This window comes from Chroicocephalus ridibundus, chromosome 1, assembly GCF_963924245.1.
Source record: "Chroicocephalus ridibundus chromosome 1, bChrRid1.1, whole genome shotgun sequence".
Taxonomy (NCBI): Eukaryota; Metazoa; Chordata; class Aves; order Charadriiformes; family Laridae; genus Chroicocephalus; species Chroicocephalus ridibundus.
This window is the reverse complement of record NC_086284.1, coordinates 219,854,486-219,871,171: the sequence shown is the minus strand read 5'-3', so window position 1 is coordinate 219,871,171 and position 16,686 is coordinate 219,854,486.

Genomic DNA, 16,686 nt, shown 5'->3' with positions numbered 1-16,686 from the left:
TCACGCATCTGCTCAGACACCGGAGGTGTCCCCGTTCCCATAAGGCTTTCCCCAGAAGCTGATCAGTAATGCGTGCCATGAGTTTGCCGGGTCTCAGCCCAGTCCCGGGATGCTGCTGCAGCTCAGCCGGGCGGCTGGGACAGACGGACGGCCAAGACGGGGCTGGGGCTGGTGCAGCCGCTGCGTCGGGGGTGCAGGCGAGCGAAAGCCTCCAGTGGCATCCCCAGAGACGCCGTCAGTGTCCCCCAGGACTGAAGGATCGGGATAATGCGGCTGCGTCCCCTTGGGATGGTTTTTCACTTGGAGAAGCCCATAGACCGTTTTTCTCTTATACAAATTATTTTTTCTTGCTTAAAAAGACACAAATGAAGCTGGAGCCTGGTGGTGTTCTGGGGGAGAGACCCCCCGTCCTGCAACCCGGAGCTACCCTCAGAGCGGCTGGGCTCCCGACTAGGGGCCATGGAGACGGTGACCAGTGACCCCCGGCAGCGTCCCTGCCCAGGCCCTGCAACCGGGGGGAGTCCTCACCTCAGGCTGAGCCCCCTGGCCCCGGCCGGTTTCCTTTGGCTGAAGGGCACAACCGTTTTCCTTCCAATAAAACCATTTCTTCAGCCTGCAGCAGCGCTCCGCGCCAGCGACGGGCGCCTTTGTCTTGGCTCCACCGTTAAAGCTCCATTTCTAAACAAACGAAAATGCCAAAACTTTTTATTTAGAGCAAGGTTTCTGCCGCGCGGCCGGGGCCTGTCGGCTCTGCGAGGTGACGGTGGAGGGGCCAGCGTGGGATCCGGGATGGCTGGAGCTGGTCCTGGCTGTGCTGCATGGTCCTGCCCGCCGACCGCCCGGCTCCGGACGGGGCTGTGCCAAAGCCATACGGCGCTCGGGGGCTGGCCCGCGGCTACGGGCAATGGCCGGGGGGGGCACGACAGCCACGGCGAGTTTTTCTTCCTGCTTGTCCATCCCACACGGCTCCGGAGACCCCCCGGCATTCTGGCTAGGAGAGCTCCCTCCAGGCTAGAGGTTTCTGCGGAGGCACCCGGAAAAGCCCTCCCCACCTGCAGTTAATTAACTTTTCCCAGGGTAATTTAATGGTATTATAAATAGAACGGGGGGGGAAAGGCTTGAACGGGACGGAGGGATGCTAACTGGGGGATGTAGCAGCGAAGCGGGGCAGGGACGCAGGCGGGTGGGCAGCGTCCCAGGGGCTGGGACAGGGACACGGCACTGGGGGTGGTGACGAGTGCTCCGGCGTGATGAGAGGGTCCCCGAGGTGCTCGGCTCCCACTGCCTGTCCCCAGCCACAGCCCCAGGCATGTGGTCGTTCTCCTGGTCCCCACAAGCCACCCGAGGCGGCTGAGGAAGAGGTCGGTGGCCGGGCAAAGCCCAGCATGAAGCTTTCCTGCCTTGGGGGTGGCCAAGCTCCCGCTGGGACGGATTGGGGGGGGGCATCACCCCACTGCGGGGGGGCGGTTTGGGGAGCTGCTGGGGGTTGTCCCGGCCACGCTGTGCCCTGGCCGGAGCTGGGCTGAAAATGCTGGCTGGGATTAGAAGGGATCTCGGGGAGAGGTGTGGGGGGGGACGCCCTGCAGGGTCTGGAGGATGCGCTGGGGGGTGCCACGGGAGATGGGGGTGGCCCAGGGGAAGCAGCCGGCTGGATGGCGAGTGCGTGGGGTGGCCGTGGGGACCCTGCCGTGCCGACAGCAGGATGCTGGCACCTCCTGGGTGGGCTGGCTGGCATCGTCCCCCACAAAGCCTCGCAGGACAAGCCATGGCTCTGCAGGCTGGCAGGGCTGCGCCGTGGCTGGTAGCACCGGAATAAACCCCTCGCCAGCCGGGAAGGGGCACACTCACCTCCCCCCCACAAGCGCCTGCAAGGCTTTGAGCCACAGAAACCCAAACCTGGGCAGTGCGGCGGGTGCTTCCCCCGAGCACCCACCCCCTCCGCCCTGCTGGACCTGGGAGGGTCCCAGGAGCTCCTGGGAGGGTGACGGGGACTCCAGGCGGTGAGCTGATGGTGACCCGGCTGTCACCGATGCGCACCCGTGCACGGACATCCCCAACTCACTGCACCGGAGGGTGCGCCAGAGCCCCCCGCCTCGCCGGGGACCCTCAGAGCCAGGGACACCCCCGTGCGTGGAGGCAGGCGAGGGGCTCCGGGGAGCTGGCGTGGAGCGGCGGCGGGGGGCTCAGCGGGGGTCCGGGCAGCAGGCCGGCAGCAGGGTGCAGGTGAGCCCGGGGGGGCAGCAGGGCGAAGGGGGGCTGCCAGGGAGCCGGAGGGGGGCTGCTGCCGGGGGTCAGGCCTGCGGGATGGAAACGGGGCTCAGGCAGCGCATGGGGCTGGGAGCATCACCCTTGCCCCAGCCCCGCTCTGCCGTGGGGCAGGGGACACCCACCCCCCAGCAGTCACCCCCCTATCGCTGCGGGGCCGGGGGGACCGGCTCCCCGCGCTCCCCAGCACCCTGTGGGGTCCTGCACCCTGCCGCTGGCTCCCGCCCTGGCTGTGCCCCGGGGGTCCCAGCCCCCCTCCTGGCCCGTTTACCGCAGCAAGCGTCGTCCCAGGCGCAGGGGCCGGAGGTGCAGAGGTGCAGCGGGGCCGGGGGGCCGGGGCAGGCGCTGAGACCCTGGCTGTGACCGTGACTGTGACCGCGGAGGGGCTGCGGCGAGCTGGCGGGGGCGGCCGGGAGGTGCTGTGGGGAGAACAGAGAGCGGGATGTCATGGGGCATCCATACGGATGCTTTGGGACCAGGCCACCCCGGAGGGGACCTGCGAAGTGTCACCCTACAGAAACAGCTCCCCCGGGAGGGCAGTGCCCAGGGAGCTCAGAGCAGTTGGGCAATGGGAGCGCGGGCTCCAGAGGGTGCCCGGAGCCTGTTGGAGTGCTGGCGAGGTGTCCCCATCACCCCCGGCCATCTCCTACCTGTGCGGAGCCGGTGGCTGTCACAGCGGGGGGAAGGAGAGCAGCCATGGCCACCCCGTGGGGCAGCATCCAGTCGCACCAGGAGCCTGTGTGGGGAGAGGTGGGGAGGGCAGCACACCGGCTCGGGTCCGCGCTGGTCCCCGGCCTTCATTTTGGGGGGAACTGAACCCAGGCGTCCCAGTGCTGAGTGCCAAATTTTAGCTGCGGTCCCTCCCAGGGTGACCCCTGGGCCCCATCCTGTCCCCTCCACCCCGGGGCTGTCACCTGCACCGCCAGCCTCCAGCTTCTGCTTGGCCTCCCGCCTCCACTTCGCCCTTCGGTTGGAGAACCAGACCTGGGGAAGAGGGAGGAGGCTGAGGCTGCCGGCCCCCACCCCGCGGCACCCGCACCCCCGGCTCCTTGGCACAACCCTTTGTCCCGGGACACGGGCTCGTCACGTGTCCCCAGCCATGGGGGGACGAAGGGGTTTGATCCCGCGTCTTCTGCACCTCGTCGGGCTGCACGCCCCTGCCAGGCTCTGGGGTGTTTCTCCGGCACGGGGGACGCGTGGGTGCACGCGGGTGTGCACCGCCACGGCCGGTGACGGGCTGGGGCTGGGAGGGGAAGGGGCTGCCACGGAGCCGTGAAGGTTTGCCGGCAGCGCAGGGGTGTCTGCCGGGAGCTACCGAGTGTGCCCGGGGTGTGTGTGTGAGGGGAGCGTGCCAGGGAGCGTGCCATGGAGTGTGCCAGAGCGTGCCATGGAGAGTGCCACGGTACGTGTCAGGGAGTGTGCCAGAGCGTGCCATGGAGTGTGCCACGGTACGTGTCAGGGAGTGTGCCAGGGAGCGTGCCAGAGCGTGCCATGGAGTGTGCCAGGGAGCGTGCCATGGATTGTGCCAGGAAGAGTGCGATGGTACATGTCAGGGAGTGTGCCAAGGAGAGTGCCAAGGAAAGTGCCATGGTGTCTGCCACAGTGCATGCCATGGAGTCTGCCAGGGAGAGTGCCATGGGATGAGCCAGGGAGTCTGCCATGGTGCACGCCACGGTGCGTGCCACAGAGCGTGCCATACAGCATGCCATGGAGCATGCCATAGTGCGTGCCATGGAGTGTGCCATGGAGCGTGCCAGGGAGTGTGCCATGCTGGGTGCCATGGAGTCTGCCATGGTGCGTGCCATGGCACGTGCCAGGGAGTCTGCTATGGTGCGTGCCATGGGAAGTGGTGGCATCACCATCCCTGGAGGTATTTAAAGCTGGGCAGACGCGGTGCTGAGGGGACACGGTTTAGTGGTGGCCTTGGCAGTGCTGGGTTAACGGCTGGACTTGATGATCTTAAAGGTCTCTTCCAACCAAAAAAACTCTCTGATTCTATGCCACGGAGCGTGCCATGGGGTGTGCCACAAAGCGTGCCATACAGCATGCCAGGGAGCACGCCATGGAGTCTACCATGAAGTGTGCCACAAAGTGTGCCATGGTGCGTGCCAGGGAGTCTGCCATGGTGCACGCCACAGAGTGTGCCATGGAGCATGCCATGGAGTCTGCCACGGTGCGTGCCATAGAGCGTTCCACCAAGTGTGCCATGGAGTGTGCCAGGGAGCATGCCGTGGAGCGTGCCACAAAGTGCGTCATGGTGCATGCTGTGGAGTGTGCCATGCAGCATGCCACGGCGCGTGCCACGGCTCTGCAGCGCTGTGCTGTCCTCCCCTGCGCCCCTGCCCTGCAGCACCATCCCGGCCTCCAGCCGCGTCCCCACAACCTCCCGGGCCCTGCGCTGGCCCCACGGCGGGGCAGACGTGGGGCGGGCAGGGGCTGGGAGCGGCGGCTGCACCGGGACGGGGACACGCGGCCACTCGTGGCTGTGCAGCGCAGGCGCGTGGCTCTGGCACCGGCACAGGGACAGCCAGAGGGTCCCGCTGCCCCGGCCATGCCCCGGCAGACAGGAGGGAGCACGAGGGACCGGCACGTCCTGATGGAGCCAGCCCTGCCCCGCTCCTGCCCGTGCCCAGCCACCAGCGAGTAGAGACCCCCCGAGCTGGGGACAAAACCTGCTCTCGGGGGTCACCCCCCCTTTGTCACGCTGCCTGCCTGAGCCCGTTCCCACCCCTGCCACCACCGCCAGCAGCAGCGTCATGGCTTGGAGAGACCTCCCTGCGCGCCCTGTGCCCCCCGCGCCAGCAGGCTGGGCACCCCCGAGCGCAGCACCCCTGGCCGGGCCACTTTGGCCGACGGCTCCAGGCGCGTTCCCGGCTGGAGAGCGGCAGCGTGGCGCGGCTCCTCTTACCCTGATGGTCGTGTCGGGCAGCCGGGTGGCCGCGGCCAGTCTCTCCCGGGTGACGGTGTCTGGGTACTGTCCCCTCTGAAACTCTGCAAGGGGGATTGGGGTGAGACCAGCCCGTCCAGCGCACCCGTCTTCCCCCCCGTTGCGCGATGCCAGGACGTGCATCCACAGCTGGTCTGTCGCCAGGCCCCGGTGCCCACAATTCGGGGCAGCGCCACGATGGCTGTGCCATTGGAAGGAGCAGGAGCCCCCCCCCGCCCCGAAAGCAGCAATGCCCTCCCCGAGGAAGGGTCCTGCTCCATCCCGGCACCCTGTGGCAGCTCGGGGCGGGCACCCCGAATGTCCCCCGCATCCCGCAGGAGCCGCACCTTTCTCCAGGGCCTCCGACTGCTGGCTGGAGAAGACGGTCCTGTTCCTGTGCTGGGAGCTCGGCGGGGGCTGCCGGCCGGACGCGGAGCCCTGGGGAGGGTGCTGGGTCCCCAGGGTGACGGCAGCACCGGCTTCAGCGGGCGAGCGGCAGCCCGGGGGTCGCGGGGAGGAGGGGGCGGTGGGAGGGGACGCTGTGGGGACAGAGAGGCAGAAGGTGTTGGAGGGGTCCCGGCCCCGGGGGCTCCCCAGGAGGGGTTGGGAAGGGTCAGGGAGGGTCGATGAGCCCCTTTGCTTTGGGGGCACAGGGTGAGCGCGGGGGGGGGTGCGGAGGAGCTGCGTGCATGCATCTGTGTGTGTTTGCATGCGTGTGTGCATGCGTGTGTGTGTGCATGCGTGTTTACATGCACGTGTGTGTTTGCATACGTGCATGTTTGCATGCATATGTGCGTGTTTGCATGCTTGTGTGTGTATTTGTGTGCCGGTGTGCATGCTTGGATGCACACGTGTGTCCGTGCATGCATGCGTGTGTGTGTTCGTGTGCATGTGTGCACACATGTTCGTGTGTTTGCATGCATGCGTGTGTGTATTTGTGTGCATCTGTGCATGTTTGCATGCATGGGTGCGTGTGTTTGCATGCGTGCGTGTGTGTGTACGTGCCTGTTTGCATGTGCGTTTGCATGTGTGCGTGTACACGTGGGTGTACGTGCATGCATGTTGTGTGTGTTTGCATGCATGCGTGCATGTTTGCATGCACGTGTGTGTGCATGCATGTGCGTGCGTTTGCATGCGTGTGTTTGCATGTATGTGTGTGTGCGTGTTTGCATGCATATGTGTGTGTGCATGTGTGTGCATGCACATAGGTGTGCGTGCACCCGTGGACGTGCGTGCAGCCGGGAGGCCGGTGGTGGCAGGAGCTCTCTGCCCGCTGGCAGCAGGTCTGTCCCATGGGGTCCCCCCCACAGCCGCTGCCCCCCGGGCCCGTTGCCCCCCACAAGGCTCACCCCGTGGCGGCGGGTCCTTGGCAAAGCCCCGCTGGGCCGCCAGCCGCAGGTCGCTGGGCAGGTTCCTCAGCACCCGGTTGATGGAGGAGACCTGGGCAGGGAGAGACGGGGCTGGGGGCCGCGCCGTGGGCAGGGTGGGGTGCAGGGTGGGGGCCAGGGAGTGCTGGGCGATGCGGGGAGCGATGGAGGCTCATCTCCGAGGTGCTCTCCCGCAGCCGCGCCCGAGCACGTGCCAGGGATTCTCCGCGCCGGGGCCATGCCCATCTGCTCGGCTCTTTGTTGATACAGGCAACCCGTTAATTTGGGCGCGCTGACAATATTTGATGTGGGGCAATCTGCACCTCGGGGCTGGCGACCGGGACGTTTATAGGGGTGGGACCGGCATTAGGACGTACGGCTTCCCGTGATGATGCTGCAGGTGGCATTTTATTGTCAGTGGCACTCGTAACGGACCCACCACGGCGTCCCCGTGCCCGAGACGACGCCAGGCTCGCTGGGGACAGCCGGCGGGGCTCTGCATTGGCTGGGGGACGGGGGGGGGTGCGATTCGCCTTCCCCTGCTTCTCCCCAAGCTCCCACCGAGCTCCCTGCGCATCCTTCCCATTGCCCCCCACCCACCGCGGCGAGGGACCCCACGCCACCCCAGCCATGGGGTCACCTCTCCGCCACGCAGTGCCTGGCGCTGGTGTCCCCACAGCCCCCCCAGCTCCCCCCCCCCGCCCCCGGCGGGGACTCACGCTGAGGGTCCCGTTGGTGGCGCAGGTGCCCTCGGCGCGCAGCTGCCGGCGGATCTCCCAGGCGAAGAGCGAGGGCTGCTCCAGCTTCAGCTGGGCGATCCTGGCCACCACCTCGGGGGTGGCCACGCGGGGCTTGCTGCCGCCGGTGGCCTTGGGCTCCACGGCCCCCGTCCGGTAGTAGTGGCCCAGGATCTTGCTGACGCAGCCGTTGGACACCTGCGGAGGGGGCGGCTCAGCGGGAAAAGGATCTGGGGGAGAAGGAGACACACCCCCCCCCCCCAAGACCCCCCGACCCGGGCGCACCTTGAGGCTGCGGGAGATGTCGGAGGTCCGGAGGCCGCATGCCGCCAGCTCGATGATCCTCTTCCTCTTGCAGGCGGGGAGGGGGCGGCCGTTCACGAAGAGCCCCCCCAGCTGGTTCACGCCGCTGGGTCCTGGGGAGAGGCCAAGCAAGGGGTGACGGGGGACACGGGGGGGGCACGACGCTGCCAGCCCTCCCCTCCCCGGAGAGCACCGGGGCGTCAGGCTTTGCCGGGGGGGAGGACCGGTGGCATCGGGGACCCCTGTGCATTGAGTGGGCGTTTGGAGGGGACGAGGAAGGGGCACTTGGAGCAACGTGGGGCTCGTCTGCGGGAGTGTGGGTGCAGGCAGCGTGCGGCAGGAGCAGGCAGGGCATGGGGGGAGCAGCCCAGGTGATGGGAGCAGAAAAATACCCCATGGAGGAGCACAGGGAGGAGGAGGTTCCTCCGGGCAGGGGCAGCAGGGGAAGGCAGCTCCAAAGAGGGGGGTGACTGGCTGGGGGGGGGACACAGGGAAGCGCTGGACATTCCCGGGGGGCCGGGAGGACTCTGCGGAGCCACATGTGTGTCAGCTACCAGCACCCAAGGTGGGCTTTGTTGGGGGAAAGCAGCCTCATTTGTGATGGAGCAGGGGCACCTCCCTGATTCCGCCCCCCCCCGGACCACGGATGCCCGGGGCCGCGCTCCCTGAGCCGCCCCGGTGCGGCAGCATCGCTCACCTCGGTGTTGCATGGCGAGGCTTCCCGGGGTTTTTGGTGGCTGGGGATTGCCAAGAGGAGGTGGCTGCTGTCGTCAGGCCGGATAAAGCAGCGACAGTGTCCAGGGCTCGGCCACGTCCCCTGCCCCGTCCCCTGCCCGCCCTCCTGCGAGAGAAAGGGGGAGCAAGGGCAGAAACACCCAGCGGAGGATGGAAACGCTCGAGGGCATCTGGCTGCTTCGGGAACTCGTGGCGCTCCAGGCACAGCGGATCAAAGGGACCTGGCCAGGCTTCAAAGGGCTCGCAGGCTGCAGGAGCCACTCGGGATCTGAAGTGGCCGGGAAGACGCCGGGAATTCTGCCTGTACCTGGCATCCACCGGCACGCAACAGCGCTGGCTTGGCTGAGCCACGTCCCGGAGCCTGCGTGCGCTCCCTTGGCCAAGCCAGGGGGGATTTAGGGTTTCCCCGTGCCCAGCTGGCTGCGGCTGAGCGCCGGGGTTCTGTCGTGGGGACGGGGGGCAGGAGGTGGCGGGAGCAGAGGGGACGACAGGTTCGGGAGCTCTGCCTTTGTGCGCAGGAGCTTCGGTGCTGGTTCATGAGCTGTTTCTCACCCACTTTAACCCTTCCCTGATGCCTTGCCGGTGGCTCCAGGCACAAACGCCTGTGTGTGGCATCACCGCTTTGTGCCCTCATGGGCAGCGTCGCTGTCTTTTGGTGTATATTTATTTATTTCAGAGGGAGGGTCTGGCCCCGTGCTCAAATCCAGAGCGGCTGCCACCGCTGGCGTGGGGCTGGGTTTGCAGCACTGAGAGCCAAACCCAGCCAAGGAGAGACGGGCAAGCGATAACCGGGTCAAGAGGAGCCTCCCCTCCTTCGGTCGGGGACGCTCCATCGCTCTGCCACCTCCTCTGCCAGCTTGGAAGATGAAGGCTGGGTTCCCCCTGCACGCTACTCCCAGAGCCCTTCTGCTTTTCCCCGTCCCCAGCACTCCTGTCTGCCCCCCCCCACCTTTCCTCGCTCCAGACCCGGACCTAAGGCAGCCCCACGGGTTTAGACGGTGATGTCCCAGCTGTGGGACGCCACCGCCGCACCCAGCACCCCTGGAGCAAGTGCTGTCCCACAGCCCCGCTGCTCTGCCCACCCTGCCCTCCAGCTCTCCTGCTGCCCCCCAGGCTCTGCAGGGTGAATGTCACCTCCTCCCACCCTGGGGACTGACCGGCAGCCGGGGACGCCACAGCAGCAGGTCCTGCAGGAGCCCCGCAGACCCTTCGCCAAGTCCCGGTGGTGCCTCTGAGACCATCTGGGCCCATGATGGGGCAGAGCAGCCATTCCTCCTGGAGGAGACGGCGCCGGTGGGGACCAGGGCGGGAGGAGCCGGTCACCAGGTCATCCCTGGTGTCACCAGAGACAGGGGAAGTTTCAGTGGGAGGAAAGGCAGTGCAGCTCCGAGTGCCGGGCATCGGCGAGGGGTGCTGCGGGGAACCTGCCCCTTGAAACCGGGGAGAGGGGACATTTCCACAAGGATGCTGATGCCAGCCCTTCTCTCCAGGAAAACTCTGCTCCCCTCGCCGTCTGCTCAGGCAGAAACGCGCGTGGTAATTAATGAGCAGCACATTGAGCCCCAGAGGTGCCACACAGACCGACGGCTGCTGCTGTCACCGCTGCCTTGCCAAGCCCCAGCAGCCTGCCCGGCGCACTCGCTTAACCTGGGATTTAACCTGAAGCACCCCAAAACCTCCTGGACACCCCCAGTGTTGGGGTCTCCCTGCTGCAGTCCCCGAATCCCACCGCAGCCTTGTCATCACTTCCCTGCACGGCTCGGGAGCAGTGTTTGGAGGCACCGACCCTGATTACGAAATTCAGCAACAGCGAAATAAATCCACCAGCGGGGACGACTCGGCAGATCTCCCGCAGGTGAAAAGCAAAGGTGAGGTGCACCCAATCTCCCTCTCCTTGGGAAAGGGACGGATCGCTCCGGAGCAAAGCACTCCAGGCAGCTCCGTGAGGGAGGGAACAAGTGGCACCGGCAGGACGCATGTCCCCTCGGGGGCCAGCACGGTGTTTCCTGGCTTTGCCCCAGCCAAGGGCTTGGGAAGCAGCACTGGGATTTCTTTCCCCATGGAGAAACTGGGAAAGCCAAGCGAGCTGTGAGCCCACGGCCCCTCTCAGGGGATGCTGAGGGGTCTCGGAGGGGTGGTGAGCTTGGTCTTTGCGCAGGCGAGGAGGGCAGAGAACACGACGGGGACCAGGTTGGATCACAGCAGCTCATCCCTGGAGGAAGCCCCAAAACCTTCCCAGCGTTAAGGCACCTTCACCACCCAATTTTTACTGGGAATTGCTTCCCGTGGCTGCACAAGACAAGAAATCGCAACCTCCCCTTGCCCCAGACCAGCCCTCCCGAGCTTGCCCCGTGTTACCCGCCGTGTGCACGCAGGCATTGAACGGACGCCCGCCCGCGAGCGGGACGGAGATGGCGAGATGCGCAACATCCCAGCGCATCTCTCCGGAGGGATCCCACGCGTGCACGTGCCTGCTCCTTTCCGGCCCGGCTGCACACGCCCGCGCTTTTCCGCGCACCCACCCCGTGTAGTTGCGCACGCGTGTGCGTGTCGGCGTGCGGCTGAAAGCCGGGACGCCCTCAAGGGTGCAAAGGGGGGTGGTGGTGGTGGTGGGGTGTACCTGCGGAGCTGTGAAAGGAGCCGAAGCGGGATCTTCCTGGGAGCCCAACCGGGTGCTGCCCTGCCGGTGTCGTGCGGGGCGGCGGATGAGGGAGCCGTGCCGTGATGTCACGGGGCAGGAGGAAGAGGAGGATGGGGAGGAAGGGGGCGGCCCGATGGGGAACGAGCAGCCGCGCCCAGCACACGCCCGGCCCGGGGGGCTCCGTCGGGGCTCGGGGCCGGCTCGGGGCCACTGGCCCCGAGCCGGCCCCGAGCCCCGACGGAGCCCCCCGGGCCGGGCAGTGAATCGGTACCGGTGGTAGCGCCGGTATTTCAGCACTAGCGCCCGGTGGACAGCACACACCCCGCCGAGCATCCCCGGTAACCCCCGCCGGAGCCTCTCCCGGAGGATGGTGGCGGTGGTGGTGGGGGGGATGTTTCGCTCCCGCGTGTCCCGCAAAACAAACAGGGACAGGCACGGGCTGCCATATGGGATCGAATCATAAATCCAGATTGGGTTTTATTACATTTATTTAATTTTTTTTTTAATTTTTTTTTTTTTTTTTTTTTTGTCCCCCCCCCCACTTTGGGTGTTGAACAAATAGAAGGCGGCCCCGCTTGGGTGGATGGGCACCGGGGGAGGGGGGCGGGGGGAGGTGGGGGGGGGGGACGACGACTACCCCGGTGTGCAACCCCAGGGCTCCGGCACAGATGGCCCCCATCTTGGGAGATAAAAAAAAAAAAAAAAAAAAGAAACACGTTGTAAACCTTTCAAGTAAAATATTTGAAGAGCAAATATTAGCCAGCGAGGAGCCCTGCACCGCGGCCCTCCGCGCCCGGCCCCGCGAGTAATTGAGCGTTATTAGCACCCCGCTCCCGGCCCCCGCGCTCCGCGCACAACCGCCCGCTTTGCAAAATACCATATGCTCCGAATTACACATTAACCACGGAACTGCGGGGCCCGGGCCCGGCCCCGGCCCCCGGGGAGCCGCTGCGCCGCCCCCCCGCCACCCCCGGGGCGCCCCGACCGGCCCCCTCCGTTCCGGCCCGTGGGAGCCGGGACCGGGCTGTCGGCGGGGCGGGGAGCGCTGGCAAGCGAAGCCGGGACCCCCCCGGCTCCCCCCCGGCCGCCGGGGAGCCCCGACGGAGCCCCCGGGCCGGGCCAGCCCCGTGCGTAACGCGGCGCCGGGGCGCGGGGAGCGGGGCGCGGGGCTCAGCCCCGGGGCGGGGGGGCCCGGCGGCGGCGGGACGGCCCCGTTGATCCCCCCCCGGGCCGGGCCGAGCGGTGCGGGGGTGGGGGGGGCGGCGGTGCGGGTCCGGGAGCGGCGAGCGCGGCCCCCCCGGGACTTTGCGCACCGGGACCGGGCGCGCCGGCGGCGGGCGGGGGGGCGGCGGGGCGCAGGGGCCGGCGCGGCGGCGGGGAGCGGGCCCCGGCGGTGCCCCCGCGGCGGAACCGACCCGCGGAGCCGGACGGAGCCCGGGGCCGGGCGGGGGGCACCGGGGGGGTCGGGGAAAGCGGGGGCGGCGGGGCGCGGGCGGTGCGTCCTCGGCGCGGCTGGGGCGCAGCGGGCGCGGCGGCGGCGGGCGGCGGGGAACGGGAGGGGCGGGCACGGGGGGACACGTCGGGGAGGTGAGAGGGGTGCGGGGAGGAGGGGTGGGGAGATGGAGAGGTGGGGAGGTGGAGAGATGATGGAGAGATGGAGAGGTGGAGAGATGGGGAGGTGGGGAGGTGGAGAGATGGAGAGATGATGGAGAGATGGAGAGGTGGAGGTATGGGGAGATGGGGAGGTGGAGAGATGGAGAGATGGAGACATGATGGAGAGATGGAGAAATGGAGGGGTGGAGAGGTGGAGAGATGGGGAGATGGAGAGGCGGGGAGAGAGATGGAGAGATGGAGAGATGGAGAGATGGGGAGGTGGAGAGATGGAGAGATGGGGTGATGATGGAGAGATGGAGATGTGGAGAGGTGGAGAAGTGGAGAGGTGGAGAGGTGGAGAGATGGGGAGAGAGATGGATAGATGGAGAGATGGAGATATGGAGAGATGGAGAGGTGGAGAGAGAGATGGATAGATGGAGAGATGGTGAGGTGGAGAGGTGGGGAGGTGGAGACATGGAGAGGTGGAATTATGGAGACATGGAGAGGTGCAATTATGGAGACATGGAGAGGTGGAAAGACAAAGAGATGGAGAGATGGAGAGACAGAGAGACAGAGAGATGGAGATATGGAGCCATGGAGAGGTGGAGAGATGCTCCAGGTCCCGCTGTGCTGTCTGCATTTCGTGCTTGCTTGCATGTCTCCTCCGGTCCACCTTCTCACCTCAGGGAAGAGCTTTTTGCAGACGTTTCTTTGGTGGTGGGAATTGCAGCCGGTGCTGGTGTACAGCCCAACGGGGCAGTCTGGGGACAGGACGGGTGCGACGGGAGGGGATCGGGCAGGAGCTGGGGGGAAGCCAATCTCTCCTCTCCTGCCCTCCCCCCCGGGCCTGGGCAGGCACCTCCTGTGCTGGGACCTGACACTGCGGGGGGGCCTGGGTCAGGCTCTCCGCATCCCCTGCTCTGGGACCCAGGGTTGATCCCAGGACCTCAGCTTTGGATTGGATCCGACTTCATGGATTTGCCTCTACGTGGCGGGCAGGGAGCACCTGGGGAGGGAGCGGGCTTAAGGGTGCTGCCCGTGGGTGCTCTGCCAGCACCTTCCTGAAGGACCAGGCGGTGCCTCCCTGATGAAGAGCAAGTGGAAGCTGCCCCGGTAGCCATGCTGGTGGCAGGTGCTGTGGCCACTGAGCCGGGCTTCTGCTCGCCCAGACATGCTCGCGGTGACCGTGCCTCCAGCCAGGGCTCTGCCGCTGGCAGCTGGCCTCAGGCAGTGCCCCCGCTGCAGCCAGCGCCAGCAGCCTTCGGCAGCACCTTCACCCCATGGGGAGCCTAAATGCCAGTGCCTGGGGAGGGGCTGGAGCAGGGAGTGCTGCCTCGGGAATGGGGGGGATGCTGGGTGTCCTGGGAAGGGCGGGGATGCTGCGCTGCCCTCAGGCGGGAGAGGGATTCAGTGCTGGGGACAGGAAAGGGATGCTGAGCATCCCAGAGACAGGATGGGAATGCTGAGCATCCCAGAGACAGGATGGGGATGCTGTATTTCCCGGGGAAAGGACAAGGATGCTGAGCATCCCAGGGACAGGACAGGGATGCTGTGCTTGCTGGGGGAAGGACAAGGATGCTGAGCATCCCAGGGGCAGGATGGGGATGCTGTGCTTGTTGGGGGAAGGACAAGGATGCTGAGCATCCCAGGGGCAGGATGGGGATGCTGTGCTTGCTGGGGGAAGGACAAGGATGCTGAGCATCCTGGGGGCAGGATGGGGATGCTGTGCTTCCTGGGGGAAGGACAAGGATGCTGAGCATCCTGGGGGCAGGATGGGGATGCTGTGCTTCTTGGGGGAAGGACAAGGATGCTGAGCATCCTGGGGGCAGGATGGGGATGCTGTGCTTGCTGGGGGAAGGACAAGGATGCTGAGCATCCTGGGGGTAGGATGGGGATGCTGTGCTTCCCAGGGGAAGGACAAGGATGCTGAGCATCCTGGGGGTAGGATGGGGATGCTGTGCTTGCTGGGGGAAGGACAAGGATGCTGAGCATCCTGGGGGCAGGATGGGGATGCTGTGCTTGCTGGGGGAAGGACAAGGATGCTGAGCATCCTGGGAGTAGGATGGGGATGCTGTGCTTCCCAGGGGAAGGACAAGGATGCTGAGCATCCTGGGGGTAGGATGGGGATGCTGTGCTTGCTGGGGGAAGGACAAGGATGCTGAGCATCCTGGGGGCAGGATGGGGATGCTGTGCTTCCTGGGGGAAGGACAAGGATGCTGAGCATCCTGGGGGCAGGATGGGGATGCTGTGCTTCTTGGGGGAAGGACAAGGATGCTGAGCATCCTGGGGGCAGGATGGGGATGCTGTGCTTGCTGGGGGAAGGACAAGGATGCTGAGCATCCTGGGGGCAGGATGGGGATGCTGTGCTTGCTGGGGGAAGGACAAGGATGCTGAGCATCCTGGGGGCAGGATGGGGATGCTGTGCTTCCCAGGGGAAGGACAAGGATGCTGAGCATCCTGGGGGTAGGATGGGGATGCTGTGCTTGCTGGGGGAAGGACAAGGATGCTGAGCATCCTGGGGGCAGGATGGGGATGCTGTGCTTCCTGGGGGAAGGACAAGGATGCTGAGCATCCTGGGAGTAGGATGGGGATGCTGTGCTTCCCAGGGGAAGGACAAGGATGCTGAGCATCCTGGGGGTAGGATGGGGATGCTGTGCTTGCTGGGGGAAGGACAAGGATGCTGAGCATCCTGGGGGCAGGATGGGGATGCTGTGCTTGCTGGGGGAAGGACAAGGATGCTGAGCATCCTGGGGGTAGGATGGGGATGCTGTGCTTGCTGGGGGAAGGACAAGGATGCTGAGCATCCTGGAGGCAGGATGGGGATGCTGTGCTTCCCAGGGGAAGGACAAGGTTGCTGAGCATCCCAGGGGCAGGATGGGGATGCTGTGCTTCCCAGGGGAAGGACAAGGATGCTGAGCATCCTGGGGGCAGGATGGGGATGCTGTGCTTGCTGGGGGAAGGACAAGGATGCTGAGCATCCTGGGAGCAGGATGGGGATGCTGTGCTTGCTGGGGGAAGGACAAGGTTGCTGAGCATCCTGGGGGTAGGATGGGGATGCTGTGCTTGCTGGGGGAAGGACAAGGATGCTGAGCATCCTGGAGGCAGGATGGGGATGCTGTGCTTCCCAGGGGAAGGACAAGGATGCTGAGCATCCTGGGGGTAGGATGCTGTGCTTGCTGGGGGAAGGACAAGGATGCTGAGCATCCCAGGGGTAGGATGGGGATGCTGTGCTTCCTGGGGGAAGGACAAGGATGCTGAGCATCCTGGAGGCAGGATGGGGATGCTGTGCTTCCTGGGGGAAGGACAAGGATGCTGGGCTGCCTGGGTTTTCAGCAGCTGGCACATGGTGGCACTGGCCCGGTGGCCTGGGGGCCCTGCTGGCTGATCACCTCCTGACTGTATGTGCCATCATCTACCCTGGGCACCATAGTGTCCCCTCTTGCCAGCTCCTGGTCATCCCAGCTGCCAGGAGAGGGAAGGGAAGGGAAGGGAAGGGAAAGCATAAGGTGAGAAGGCAGGAAGGCAGGAAGGCAGGGAGGAAGGGAGGGAGGGAGGAAGGAAGTCAGACAGATGTAGGAAACCCAGGAGAGAGGATGTTGTTGGCTACTTTCACACCGCCTAAGCAGTGGCACAATATTCTTTGGGGCTTTTCTCTGCTGCAGGCTCCATCCCAGCCTGGCTCAGACACCCAGGCAAGGGCGCCTGGAAGAGCAGCAGCCGCTCAGGCTTCCAAAATCCCCTGTGGAGCCCCTGGGGCCTTGGTCCTTCCCCGCACGTGGCCCCGGGGACACGCTTCCCAGCCTCCTGCTGCGTGACTGGGCAACGGGGGGCTGAGGATGGTCCCTGCTCTGCAGCAGAGGACTAAATCAAAATGCATGAAAAATTAGGAAATTAAGCACCTGGTCCCAGGAAAAACATTCCTTTGCTGGGGTTAGTTTTTTCGCTACCTCCTGGATACCTGGCAATTTTCCACTCTCTCAGAGCCTTGGGGTTGACACGTCCCAAGGGATCATAGAATCATACAATGGTTTAGTTGGGAGGGACATTAAAGATCCTCCATGATCCCACCAGCCCAGGTTGCTCCAAGCCCCGTCCAACCTGGCCTTGAACCCCTCCAGG